Here is a 12,101-nt window from a genome sequence, read left to right as displayed (position 1 = left end):
AACGTGGCTGGGTCTTTCAGCATGACAATGATCCCAAACACACCGCCCGGGCAATGAAGGAGTGGCTTCGTAAGAAACATTTCAAGGTCCTGGAGTGGCCTAGCCAGTCTCCAGATCTCAACCCCATAGAAAATCTTTGGAGGGAGTTGAAAGTCCGTGTTGCCCAGCGACAGCCCCAAAACATCACTGCTCTAGAGGAGATCTGCATGGAGGAATGGGCCAAAATACCAGCAACAGTGTGTGAAAACCTTGTGAAGACTTACAGAAAACGTTTGACCTGTGTCATTGCCAACAAAGGGTATATAACAAAGTATTGAGAAACTTTTGTTATTGACCAAATACTTATTTTCCACCATAATTTGCAAATAAATTCATTAAAAATCCTACAATGTGATTTTCTGGAGAAAAACTATCTCATTTTGTCTGTCATAGTTGACGTGTACCTATGATGAAAATTGCAGGCCTCTCTCATCTTTTTAAGTGGGAGAACTTGCACAATTGGTGGCTGACTAAATACTTTTTACCCCCACTGTATGTGACAAAACAAGAAAGTATAGTGTAGAGAATCATTGTACCATCTAAACCACTGTGAAATATATTTCCCATAACCCAAAATATTGTATTTTTAGCTGTTTGAAGCTGGTGTAAAAAAACGAAAGTAAAAGACGCATTAACGAAATTTAATAATGGGAAGCATAGAAATAGTGCACATCAAACAGATCTACTGCTTTTTAGACTTGCTTTCGATGAGAATGAGATCTATAACTCACATTTCTATGTGAATTTGGTCGGGTCGCCCAAAAAGTTACATATATTTACATTTACATTTTAGTCATTTAGCAGACGCTCTTATCCAGAGCGACTTACAGTTAGTGAGTGCATACATTTTTCATACTATATATATATATTTTTACCTGGGTGGTTTTGATTCTTGGCATCTTCTCCTCTGCCTGTTCTTGACTATCTGACCCCCTCCCCTCCCCTCCAAAGTAGACATCATGCAAGACTACATCATCTCTAGATGACACCTTTGCTAAAAGGTATTGTGTCCAAAAAAATAAATGCACAAGACAGTTCACATAATTGTCCATTTAAAGAAATGTTGGCAATTTATTCATTACTACATTTAGCTAAGATTAGATAATTAATCCAGAGATTCTTACTTTTGCCTCAATTCGGCAGTCTCGTCCAGATCATCATGGCATTTGTAGTTCTTTATGATAGCCACATTAGCATTTCATTTTTGGGGGGGTAAATACAGGCGAATATATTGATAAAAGTCACCTTGTCCTAGAGAGATTTACACGGTTATCAATACGTCACGCCAGGGTAAGCCTACACGAAACCCAGCCCTTATTTTACTTGTTTCTAAAATCCTGTATGGGGAAAATGAATGGTGGAAAAACGATAGGAACCATTTCCGTGTTTGACAGCTCGGTTTTATGGGTATGTATAAAGAGGGGTTCCTGCAGATGCAAGAATGCCCCGAATTGCGGGCCGCAATTGCACCTGTCTCACTCAGAGAGAGCAACTGACTAGCTACTTTTAAAAAAAAGTGTCAAATAATTCACTTCTCACAGCTAGTAGGTAAGTGATTGGACAGGACTTGGGGTGCGTTTGTGAATTGCCTCAAATGTGTCAGAGTGCGTTCTGGGTCGTTAGTAAATTCAAAGCTTTGTCAGATTCTGTTCGTAAATTCAGAGCGCACACTGGAAGCTCTGGCCGAGGAGTAGGATTGATCATGGCGTTCGGACCTCACATCGGCAGTCAAGCACCCAAGCTAAAGTTGGCTAGCTACTTCCAGACACAAGAACACCTCACTCTGACCATTTTACTCGCCCTAGCAGAGCTAGTTAGGCTGTTTTTATGTTTCTTGAGCGTTAGTAACTAACTGTGCTGCTGGCAACAATTTTATAACTTTAATTTTAGCCGATATTTACTGACACCGGTCATAGGTCATATTCAACGGCTGTTGCGCATCGTAAATTCATCAGTTATTCTGTGCTTTTGCACTCACGAGAGTGCTCTGAAATCGAAGTAGATAGCCATGTAAATGTGCTGCTGGCAAACACTTTAAATACAAACATTTATCCGACGTTTACTGACACAGGTCTTATTCAACTGGTGTTGTGCGTTCGTAAATTCCTCAGTTATTCTGCGCTTTGGCACACACGAAAGTGATCTGAAATCGAAGTAGATGGGCAGAGTGAATGTACGAACGCACCCGTCGATGTCACTGATTGGCTCCACTCTGCCTTCTACCTATCTGTCAGACAGTTACAGACGCGCTGTCTCCCCCTCGCTAAGCTCACATGTTGCCGATTCTGATTGGAAATAGAAAAATAAATATACACACCGCTGAACAATAACTCAATTAAAGCTATCGCAGCCGGTAAGGACAATTTTAATGGTTTATAAATGTAACCTGTTATTTTCTTGAGAATATTGTGTAAACATAATTTGCGCAGCTAAGTTAGCAGCTAACTGTTAGCTAACTAAACTGAGTCCAATGGCGAGAAAGGCAATGTTGACGAAGCTTTGGCCTAGCTGAAAGTAGCTAGCTAGCTAACCAGACGAATTAAAAACAAGGGATTCTTCCTGACAAGCTTTTTGTAAGCACGTGTCGTGCTGACAGAACTAGCTAACTAGTTAGTCGGTCTTTTTGAAGTTGACCTTAAACTGGTAACTAACATTTTTTTACAGAAGTAGCTAGTTAGCTAGCATATGTTAATGTCCATGTGAGGCCTGCCATTACTTCGTTCGTAGCTAGTGGCAATGCACAAAGTCCTAACTACGAGTTAACTACGTGTAATAATATAACGTTACGCTCTATGAGTAAGACAGTCGAGGTAGTTATGTGGCCTATTCGAGTTCCTAACAGGTAACTGACATTAGTTCATTTGGAACAAGTTCTTGCGCTTTTAAACTAGCTAGCTAGCTAGCTACGTACCGGGTGAGGTTCGATTTTGTAATGCGATGAAAGTCAACTTTCATGTTTGGTGGAGAGCTTGCAGCGCTTGCCGAACTAAGGCGCATGTAACATTAACTAGCTGTCTGGCTGTAGTATGGATGTGCAGTAGTTAGCTACATCTTTGTCACTACAGCAAAGTGAAAATGAAGTTTAACTTCTGTGGTGTTCCTCCAACTTTGGGAATAGAATGAAGATATTTAGGCCTACATCTTGCTGACTCGCAGCCTGAAACGTACCCGGCAAATAGCTACTGGTGAGCATGCAGGATTTTGTACCAGCATAACACTACATTGACATTTTAGTCATTTAGCAGACGCACTTATCCAGAGCGACTTACAGTTACTGAGAGCGTACATTTTCATACTGGCACCCCGTGGGAAACGAACCCACAACCCTGGCGTTGCAAGTGTCATGCTCTACCAACTGAGCTAAACGGGGCCACTAAACACCTGTTTCAAAACAATCAAGAATATATCAAAAAAAAAAATTTCATGAATTTTTAATTGTAGGTGATTGGTCAATGTAGGGTACCTGGTAATTCTACAATGGAGAAACATAAATATGGCCTATTCATACCTTGGCAAGAGAGGAGTTCATAATCACACACATTGATAATCATTGACCTCTTCCTAGTTTATGATATTTGCCTGGACATATGCCAGTGACGGGCAAACTTGTGATTTTATAGGATTGTTTGCCAAAGGTATGATGCGCCGCTGAGTAATTTTACGTACTTTTGCAGTTGTGGCATTTCCCCTCTTGGAACTGAAAATGTAGGGTATCCTATGTCCAAACATTGACATTAGTTTGACTATCTGCACAATGGGTTGCACGTCATTATCTATATTTGGGTCAAATCCATGGTATTTATCGAATGTTAGTGTTATGGATGTCTTATAAGCCTGCCATGAACAGAAGTTGCTCAAAGATTGACAGCAAGACAGGTTATTTCCTGTGACACAGGCCTACACACACAATATTGTATGTGGTTTCATCTTTTATTTAAAGATTGTGGTGGAAATGCACATGGTGAAGGAAGAGGAGAGGTGTAATGGCAAAGAAAAGGGTTTCTCTATTGTGCCACACTGACTGATATCCCACACAGCACATCCTCCAAAGCAATAAATAGTTCATCACCTGGGGGAAGAAGTTCCTCTCCTCCCAGCCCTGAACTACTACAAATTTCAAAACCACATTATCGGCTAGTTTTCTTTAGGGTTGCCCAGTGGCACCTCAATGTTAAGACACCTGTCTGCCTTTGAGTGGTTCATAATGGCTACATGTGGCGTTTCAGTCATGTCAAACTGCTGAAGGGCAATTCCACTGTAACCGAGTGAATGACAAAAACACATTTACTTGAACAGTGCCGATGCAAAGTTTGGTAACCGAATGACGGCACAAACAGCACAAAAATCTTCATTATTTTACCAAACTTTCCATCTGCACTAGGGATGTGACAAATGTACAATTTCTAACGTTTAAACAGGCATTTTTATCGTTACATTTTTAAAAATAATAATTATAAAATGACATGAATTCACAATTCAGATGTGGTTCTGTATATGGCCGCTAGGGGTCAATGCAGTTCAATCTACCGCAGTCCTGGCTATCTACATACTGGTCGTCACTAGGTACCACAGCCACAATGTCATAAAGCCTGCCTATTTCTACAATTTCTCTTAAATGTGATTTTAAACCATACCTTGTCCTTAATCCTAACCTTAACCATATTGCTAACCTTATGCCTAACCTTAAATTAAGACCAATGACAACGTGTTCATAGATGTCCAACAATCTGTTGACGCTACGTGTGGTGTTTGAGAGCTCGCACTTTGCACTTGCAGAGCAATCATTGTACAATTGCTTCATCAGGGCCAACATGGCATCTTGTAGTCTGGTTTTAGATATGCCATTAGGCTATTGACGCCGACATCCTCTACCATTGACAATTGCTGCATATCAACTGCGATCATTTTTTGTAATCAGCACAGTGATTTTCTCACTCCAACCCATTGCACTCTTGCCACTAGCTCAATTCCACGTCGCACAGTTTGCATTTCATCACCTTCTCATTTGACTCCTCAAAGTATTGCCATACAGGACTTCGCTGCTCTCACTTCCCTGTCTGACTCTGGACATTTTTCCAACTGTTAATGACGATGACATGCGGAGTGCTTTATATCCGCGGTAAATAATCAGGAAGATGCATATCTCCTCGTAACGTTACAGCATTGTTGCATTAAGTATTTGTAATAAATAAAACTAAAATCCCTTTATAATAATCACACTTGGTCCCTTTCAGACAGTTTTTGTGAACTCAGTGTGGTTCGGCAAATGTTTTGTGCATTGTGAACACCAAAGGAATTCAGACCCCTCAAAAGAGCACCCGACGCGAACAGAACGAGTGGTGGTCTGAGTTCGGTTTGCTTGAATTCCAAGGTCCGGTTGCCTTTTTTAGGACAATATGAACACACAGCTCCCAGGTTCGCTTGTCACACAGAATACTGCAACACTGTTTCCCCTGCCGTAAACCCTCTCACTTTGGGTGCCACAATAGAGAGAAGATGATGTGCAGGTTTGCAGAAAAAAATGTGTGCTATTTTTGCTTAGGCCTGTTGATTAGCAATTGCCAAGGATGCCCAGAAATCCCAAAACGTGTTGCGTTTTTAGTTCAAGTTATTTGTTTGCAATATGTGATCTATAGGGTAAGAGAGATTCATAAGCTGTTTATTTGATTGTAGAGTTTGATAGGGCTGGGCGAAATGGACAATATCATATCACAATATTTTTGATAATAATCATTGGGGCCTTTGATTTGTGATAACTGCACTGTGATTTTAATTTGGAAGAAAATAAAAAAATATTCGGTCAGGGATTTTTTTCTAAACGTTAACGATCCCTGTGTCGGTTAACATTTACATTTACATTTTAGTCATTTAGCAGATGCTCTTATCCAGAGCGACTTACAGGAGCAATTAGGGTTAAGTGCCTTGCTCAAGGGCACATTAACGTCATTTAGCAGACGCTCTTAGCCAGAGCGACTCACAAATTGGTGCGTTCACCCTATAGCCAGTGGGATAACCACTTTACAATTTGGGGGGGGGGTTAGAAGGATTACTTTATCCTATCCCAGGTATTCCTTAAAGAGGTGGGGTTTCAAATGTCTCCGGAAGGTGGTGAGTGACTCCGCTGTCCTGGCGTCGTGAGGGAGCTTGTTCCACCATTGGGGTGCCAGAGCAGCGAACAGTTTTGACTGGGCTGAGCGGGAGCTATGCTTCCACAGAGGAAGGGGAGCCAGCAGGCCAGAGGTGGATGAACGCAATGCCCTCGTTTGGGTGTAGGGACTGATCAGAGCCTGAAGGTACAGAGGTGCCGTTCCCCTCACTGCTCCATAGGCAAGCACCATGGTCTTGTAGCGGATGCGAGCTTCAACTGGAAGCCAGTGGAGTGTGCGGAGGAGGGGGGTGACGTGAGAGAACTTGGGAAGGTTGAACACCAGACGGGCTGCGGCATTCTGGATGAGTTGTAGGGGTTTAATGGCACAGGCAGGGAGGCCAGCCAACAGCGAGTTGCAGTAGTCCAGACGGGAGATGACAAGTGCCTGGATTAGGACCTGTGCCGCTTCCTGTGTAAGGCAGGGTCGTACTCTCCGAATGTTGTAGAGCATGAACCTGCAGGAGCGGGTCACCGCCTTGATGTTGGCGGAGAACGACAGGGTGTTGTCCAGGGTCACGCCTAGGCTCTTCGCACTCTGGGAGGAGGACACAGCGGAGTTGTCAACCGTGACACCGTTACTGATGGGCACCGCTACAATGAACACATACCGCTTATTTCCCCAATGCTACACATTACTTTGTCCCATGCCCTTCTGCACACTTCTCACACCTAGGAACCTACCTCCTACACACTGCTGCCACATGCCCATAAACTTGACACCTGTACCAACGTAATGTATTCGACACATAAGCTCATACGGGATCCGAGTCCCTAACAACCGGATGTTCCAGTTTTCAGGGGAAACGGAAAACGCAAGCCTGTGATGCGAATTACATAGTTAAATGTTCACACCCTAATCTGCACTGTTCTTGAAGTAAATGTTTTTGTAACATTTTCTGTGGAAATTGTTAAGTAGTCCTTGTGGATAGTTGTATGGTTTGTTTAACTTTGCAATCATTGGTTTGTGTTTTACATACATTTGAAAGTGAAAGATCTGACTGTCACTCTCTGTTGCTGTTGAATTGTCCTGAACTGTTTCTGCCTGTGTCTCAGGGTTAGGAGACACACACACACACTAATCCATCAGGACACCCATTTACCCAAGGACATTAAGCCAATTTGCAAGGTACTCTGCTGAGACAAAGTGTTCAAACAAGTGCGATCGTCAGTCGGTCCTATGGTGGCAACTGAAGTGACTTAGCGGCACTGAGCAGCCACTTTGTCGTGTGCCATGAGGTCCGGACTTTGCCTTGCCGTATAGCTCCTAGAGAGACATGACTATCTGTCAGGGTAAAAAAGAAATAAACACCACCCGTCTAGTATCATGCCTCGGTCTCGCCTTTAGTTTCTCCCTCCAGATAGGCTACGTCCCCGACTGTAATGTTCTCAAGTCCAGGTTTGTCAGACTGTCTAATCGTATTACAGCTAATCTCAGCCTCAGTATTGTTTGGCTATGGTTTCTTTTGCCCTGGCCTGTATCTGTCTGGGGGATATTAATGGAGCTGATGTGATGCATGGCTTGCATGCTTCCCAAATGTCACCCTATTCCCTATTTAGTAAATTACTAATGTAGTGCACTACATAGGGAATAGAGTGCCATAAGGAATAGTGCCATATATATATATGGGCTCCTGGGGAAAGGAGAAACCGAAACAAACGTTGGTCTTCATTAGGCCCCAGGAGGCTCTCACCTGAGTAACTGCTGGGCTTTGCACAGCTCGCGTTTGCAAACACAGCAATAATGTATTGTTGGCCCACTTAAAATACACACACACACACACACACACACACACACACACACACACACAGGATGTTTAGTATAGCTGTGATGATACCAGGGTATATACCATATTTGTTCCATGGCAAAAATGAAAACAGGAAGCAGACAACTCTTTGGTCCTTTAAAAACCTGCTGTATGTACACGTTGTGTACGATAGCGTGGAAAATATAAATGTGACTCTGGATGACATGTTTGTTTCCAACAGAGCTATTTTCCTAAAGAAGTTAAATCCACTTTGTGTTTTGTTTCCTTGCCGTGATACTAGCGAGTATCGCGATGGATACTGTATCCTGAATTTTTTATTTAATACAACCTGCATTTTTATTGAGCATGTGAATGACCGTAATCTAATTTCACTCTCCCCACACACATTTGATGTAGTATTGGATTGTTCTTTTTTTAACCACCATTCAATTTCCTGTTCTTCTTTAGGGTGTTTTCACACTTGGTCCCTTTCAGACAGTTTTTGTGAACTTAGGCCGATTTTAAAAATAATAAAAAAATAAAAAATCGGAGCCCCCAAAGCGAACCGAACGAGAGGTGGTCTGAGTTCGTTTCGCTTGAATTCCACATCCCTGTTGCCTTTTTTTAGGACTGTGAACACACAGCTCCCAGGTTCGCTTGTCACACAGAATACTGCAACACCGTTTCCCCTGCCGTAAACCCTCTCACTTTGGGTGCCACAATAGAGCGAAGATGATGTGCAGGTTTGCAGAAAAAAACGTGTGCTATTTTTGCTTAGGCCTGTTGATTAGCGATTGTCAAGGATGCACAGAAATTCCAAAACGTTGAGTTTTTAGTTCAAGTTATTTGTTTGCAATATGTGATCAATAGTCTAAGAGCGATTTATGAGCTGTTTATTCAATTGTAGGGTTTGATAGGGCTGGGGGATATGGACAATATATCACAATATATTTTACGGTATGATGGTATTTCATGTTTTTGAATAATACAAGTTCTAAATATGCTTTGAGTAGTTCATGACTCTAGGGTGGCAACACATACATTAAGTAATTTCAATGGGGCTTTCTCCATTTATACTGTTCAATCCAACTCCAAACAAATTATTTTAATCAATTTCTGCATTTCCTGCACATTTATTATCATTTCCACACTGTGCCACACAGCATGATATGGGCAAAACAAATCTAGGCCTAGTTAATTGAACTGTTGGAATCGTGGAAATATAAGGATTATTCTAATTCTATAGAAATCTAGTGGGCAGCACCTTGAATACATTGTTTGACATGACAACAAATGAATAAGCCAGCGAGGAATTGACAGGATAAGAACCAAAGTTTTGTCAGTGTTTCCAGGTGACCCTAATTAGATTTTACATTATATGTTTTCATATTTAATGTAGCTAGCTAGTCAACATATTCATGCTTCTCCTATTCCTCTCTGATAAGATACCGTTGCACAAACATGCTTACCGAGGCCTACACCAGCACTGGTACCAGGTAGCATTCGCGAACTAGCTACATTTGCTCTGACTCTTAGTACATTTAGGAAGCTAGCTAGCTAGCTAGCTAGCTAGCCAGCTAACTAGCGATTAGCATTAGCGGCTAACATAAATTATTTTAGCAACAACTTGCTAAGAAAATACAAACTAGCAAACAGTAGTTTGCACACAGTAAGATGAACAAACAACGTGTAATTATAGAACGCTTGTGGTAAGCAGCATGTCACCAACATTGTTGCATCCATCTGACCATGTGGAGTGAACGGCAAGATATTGCTCGTGACAACCATGGTCGAGCAGCTACTCTCTCCTTGAGTGACAGGGGGCAGGGCTTGGTGTGGTTGGCGGCATGCAGCAGCAGGAAAGGGAGAGAGATGACTCAAGAAGCAAACGGGTAAACTATAAAAGCTGACATTATAAGCGCCGGAGTTGCGTATCACATTTAACAAACCAAACATTGAAGTACCGTTATAGAAGGTTAAGTAAAAACTCAAACCGGTGCGTGCATCAATACCGGTATAGTAAAATACGGTGTACTGCCCAGCCCTAGGATTTGAATAGTATGAGAAGACATCACAACAGGGTACAAAATCATAAATTCTAGCTCTTAAAGGGGCAGTAGCCTACATTGGTTGTACAACTTTCAAGTACAGCATTTATTTAATCTGCAGTTATTCTTCTACTATTTATTCTGTTACCAATAATATTTACATGTGAATAGTATCTTCTGATAACAATTATTGTCAAATGTTAACTAAATGCAATCTATTAGCTTCCAGAATGTAAGTAGGTACAGTGAGGGGGGAAAAAAAGTATTTTATCCCCTGCTGATTTTGTATGTTTGCCCACTGACAAAGAAATGATCAGTCTATAATTTTAATGGTAGGTTTATTTGAACAGTGAGACAGAATAACAACAAAAAAATCCAGAAAAACGCATGTCAAAAATTGTATGAATTGATTTGCATTTTAATGAGGGAAATAAGTATTTGACCCCTCTGCAAAACATGATTTAGTGCTTGGTGGCAAAACCCTTGTTGGCAATCAGAGGTCAAACGTTTCTTGTAGTTGGCCACCAGGTTTGCACACATCTCAGGAGGGATTTTGTCCCACTCCTCTTTCCAGATCTTCTCCAAGTCATTAAGGTTTCGAGGCTGATGTTTGGCAACTCAAACCTTCAGCTCACTCCACAGATTTTCTATGGGATTAAGGTCTGGAGACTGGCTAGGCCACTCCAGGATCTTAATGTGCTTCTTCTTGAGCCACTCCTTTGTTGCCTTGGTCGTGTGTTTTTGGTCATTGTCATTCTGGAATACCCATCCACGACCCATTTTCAATGCCCTGGCTGAGGGAAGGAGGTTCTCACCCAAGATTTGATGGTACATGACCCCGTCCATCGTCCCTTTGATGAGATGAAGTTGTCCTGTCCCCTTAGCAGAAAAACACCCCCAAAGCATAATGTTTCCACCTCCATGTTTGACGGTGGGGATGGTGTTCTTGGGGTCATAGGCAGCATTCCTCCTCCTCCAAACACGGCGAGTTGAGTTGATGCCAAAGAGCTCAATTTTGGTCTCATCTGACCACAACACTTTCACCCAGTTCTCCTCTGAATCATTCAGATGTTCATTGGCAAACTTCAGACGGCCCTGTATATGTGCTTTCTTGAGCAGGGGGACCTTGCGGGCGCTGCAGGATTTCAGTCCTTCACGGCGTAGTGTGTTACAATTGTTTTCTTGGTGACTATGGTCCCAACTGCCTTGAGATCATTGACAAGATCCTCCCGTGTAGTTCTGGGCTGATTCCTCACCGTTCTCATGATCATTGCAACTGCACGAGGTGAGATCTTGCATGGAGCCCCAGGTCGAGGGAGATTGACAGTTCTTTTGTGTTTCTTCCATTTGCGAATAATCGCACCAACTGTTGTCACCTTCTCACCAAGCTGCTTGGCGATGGTCTCGTAGCACATTCCAGCCTTGTGTAGGTCTACAATCTTGTCCCTGACATCCTTGGAGAGCTCTTTGGTCTTGGCCATGGTGGAGAGTTTGGAATCTGATTGATTGCTTCTGTGGACAGGTGTCTTTTTATACAGGTAACAAGCTGAGATTAGGAGCACTCCCTTTAAGAGTGTGCTCCTAATCTCAGCTCGTTACCTGTATAAAAGACACCTGGGAGCCAGAAATCTTTCTGATTGAGAGTGGGTCAAATACTTATTTCCCTCATTAAAATGCAAATCAATTTATAACAATTTTGACATGCGTTTTTCTGGATTTTGTTGTTGTTATTCTGTCTCTCACTGTTCAAATAAACCTACCATTACAATTATAGACTGATCAGTGGGCAAACGTACAAAATCAGCAGGGGATCAAATACTTTTTTCCCTCACTGTATATCTAGCTGTCCAATAACACATTCTGATGGAATGGCTTGTCCTGCACTTTGTAAAAACCCACTTTGTAAAAAAAATTGATTGAATGTTGGAAAAAGATCTTGGTTCCTTTCTAAACATAGCAATGTAAATGCAAAGAGGACTCGGACCACAAAATAGGTGAAGTGAACTGGCGAAACAGTTGAGTCCTCATTCAAAGGCAAGGGCAGTGTGAATACAAAGAGAACTGAGTTATTTAGCTTATTTCTTTTTCCAGAGTTCACTTTAAAGAGGACTGAGGTCAGTT

General features: G+C 42.0%; 1 protein-coding gene across 4 annotated transcripts in view; it reads left to right on the top strand.

The window, feature by feature from the left end:
• Positions 1 to 2,280: 2,280 nt before the first annotated feature.
• Positions 2,281 to 12,101, top strand: part of LOC311129993 (R3H domain-containing protein 1-like) — a 77,356-nt gene continuing 67,535 nt past the window's right edge. For 3 of the 4 annotated variants that reach the window (XM_084162573.1, XM_084162570.1, XM_084162572.1), the window contains exon 1: positions 2,281 to 2,392. The gene's annotated coding sequence lies outside the window, so the exon portion shown is untranslated. Of the gene's footprint in view, positions 2,393 to 3,157; positions 3,225 to 12,101 lie in introns of all 4 variants that reach the window. The other variant, XM_084162571.1, reaches the window with a different exon arrangement.

This window comes from Coregonus lavaretus (assembly GCF_964263955.1).
Source record: "Coregonus lavaretus genome assembly, chromosome: 5".
In the NCBI taxonomy this organism is placed as follows: Eukaryota; Metazoa; Chordata; class Actinopteri; order Salmoniformes; family Salmonidae; genus Coregonus; species Coregonus lavaretus.
The sequence above is the reverse complement of the archived record's forward strand: the minus strand, read 5'-3'. Positions and strand labels throughout refer to the sequence as shown.